Raw genomic sequence first — 2,141 nt, 5'->3', positions numbered from 1 at the left:
ACAGACTACTGAAATAGTTACAAATATAGTATGATAAATACACAGATAAACAGACAGAAAATGGAACTAAGACTGACACAGACTACTGAAACAGTTATAAATATAGTATGATAAATACACAGATAAACAGACAGAAAAGGGAACTAAGACTGACACAGACTACTGAAACAGTTATAAATATAGTATGATAAATATACAGATAAACAGACAGAAAAGGGAACTAAGACTGACACAGACTACTGAAACAGTTATAAATATAGTATGATAAATACACAGACAGAAAAGGGAACTAAGACTGACACAGACTACTGAAACAGTTATAAATATAGTATGATAAATACACAGACAGAAAATGGAACTAAGACTGACACAGACTACTGAAATAGTTACAAATATAGAAGAGTTATATATGACGAAAGAGAGTCAAGTAAGTATACAGAGAAAGACAGATGTAATGGTTATATAAATCTAACGAAAGAGTGAGAGAATGGTGTACGATAGAAAGAGAAAGACAAACATGGGAAAAAGAAACAGGTGGTTTTATAAAGAGAGACATATATAAACAGAGAAAAATGGAAATGGAACTGTATATAAACAGAGTGATAACACAGGTATACGAACACATGAGAGAAATACTCGTCGAAATACAAAGAGAATGAAAAGAAAAGAGGAATATAAAGAGAGATAAAGAAAAACAGACTGAAATAAGAGAGACAGATAATATGTGGACACATGAAAAAATACACTTAATTATATAAACTGAAGAAAAACGAATATGTATATACAGAAAAGGGGAAAATAGACGCAAACACATACATATATATAAATATAAATAAATAAAGAGAGGGAGGGAGGAAGAGAAACAGATAGATAACAAGTGAGACAGACAAGTATAAGAGACACAGAAAGAGAAGAAAAGAAAAGGGACAACAGATACGTAAACTGAGAGAAAAAATGATAGACAGCCACACATAAAAACATTGACGTTGAATGTTTCAGGCTCACTGTAGTAATTACACAAGTGGCAATCTCTTATCCTCAAACCAGGCGATTTCATACATCTTCAATACTAGAAAAATCTATGACGTTAAGGGTGTTATATTCTCTCACGTAATCCATAATATAATCAGATGTTGGTAAACAATGCTCAACTTTTAAGAAACAAAAGTTATAGAGAGTCTAGCTTACTTAAGCGATAATCACATCGGAGTAACACACTAGTAGCTACGAGAATTTAGGGTATGAAGTAGGACTCTATTTTAGTGTTCTTCCTACCTCAATTATTCGGACGCCTACAACATGACGTACTGGACTTCCAGCCCGGTAAAAACCAGTAACTGATAATCAGAGCTCCAGAATTACTGTGTAGATACTGGATTTCTCGTGGATAGGAAGAAACGAGTCGATTTCGGTTCGGAAACTGACAACCCGCAGCCTCAAGATCCGCTGTCTTACGTCTCAGTCTGTCAGCCTCTCGCAGTAAGCCTCGCCGTCGTGTGGTGGGCGAGCTAACCTAGTGACACCCTTACCCGTGCGCAGCACAGCACCACTCAACGCATGGGTTACTGAGTTGCACAAGATGGCATGCCATCGCTTCATCCGTTTCCATCCCGACAGAAACAAGAGAAATTGTTGGCCAGCCTGTTCTCTACTCCTGTATGTAGAGGTATATCTGTTTGCTGTCTAACCGGTTCCTGAGTTAGGAACGAGTCTGTTTATCTCTTTACTGGACACAAATCAACACTGCCTTCCAATAGTCAGATAGTTCCCACAATAGCAGACAACAACTATATAAATTATACGATGATATTAAATAATTTCTTTGTTTACCGGTATCCCAGCCTGCCCTAAAAACATTCGAAAAAAACAACGAGTTTTTAACATCTATTACGTACACAATTTGTATTAAATTTAACAATTAATGATTAATTTTTCTCGATATCGGAAAAGGTCAACATCATTCTTCTTTTACACATCTAACCAAAGATCTATATATTTACATATCTAACCAAAGATCTATATACTTACATATCTAACCAAAGATCTATATATTTACATATCTAACCAAAGATCTATATATTTACATATCTAACCAAAGATCTATATATTTACATATCTAACCAAAGATCTATATATTTAAA

General features: G+C 34.7%; 1 protein-coding gene across 2 annotated transcripts in view; it reads right to left on the bottom strand.

Annotated features, from left to right (window-relative positions):
- The window catches only part of LOC106472427, a 40,670-nt gene that overhangs the window by 32,296 nt on the left and 6,233 nt on the right, over positions 1-2,141 (bottom strand). Inside the window, exon 1 of one of the 2 annotated variants that reach the window (XM_013933074.2) lies at positions 1,276-1,721. The exons of the other annotated variant lie outside the window; for it this stretch is intronic. The gene's annotated coding sequence lies outside the window, so the exon portion shown is untranslated. Of the gene's footprint in view, positions 1-1,275; positions 1,722-2,141 lie in introns of those variants that run through there. 2 annotated transcript variants of the gene reach the window in all.

Source organism: Limulus polyphemus, unplaced genomic scaffold, assembly GCF_000517525.1.
Source record: "Limulus polyphemus unplaced genomic scaffold, Limulus_polyphemus-2.1.2 Scaffold5326, whole genome shotgun sequence".
NCBI classification, from domain to species: Eukaryota; Metazoa; Arthropoda; class Merostomata; order Xiphosura; family Limulidae; genus Limulus; species Limulus polyphemus.
This window is presented reverse-complemented; position numbering and strand designations above follow the sequence as displayed.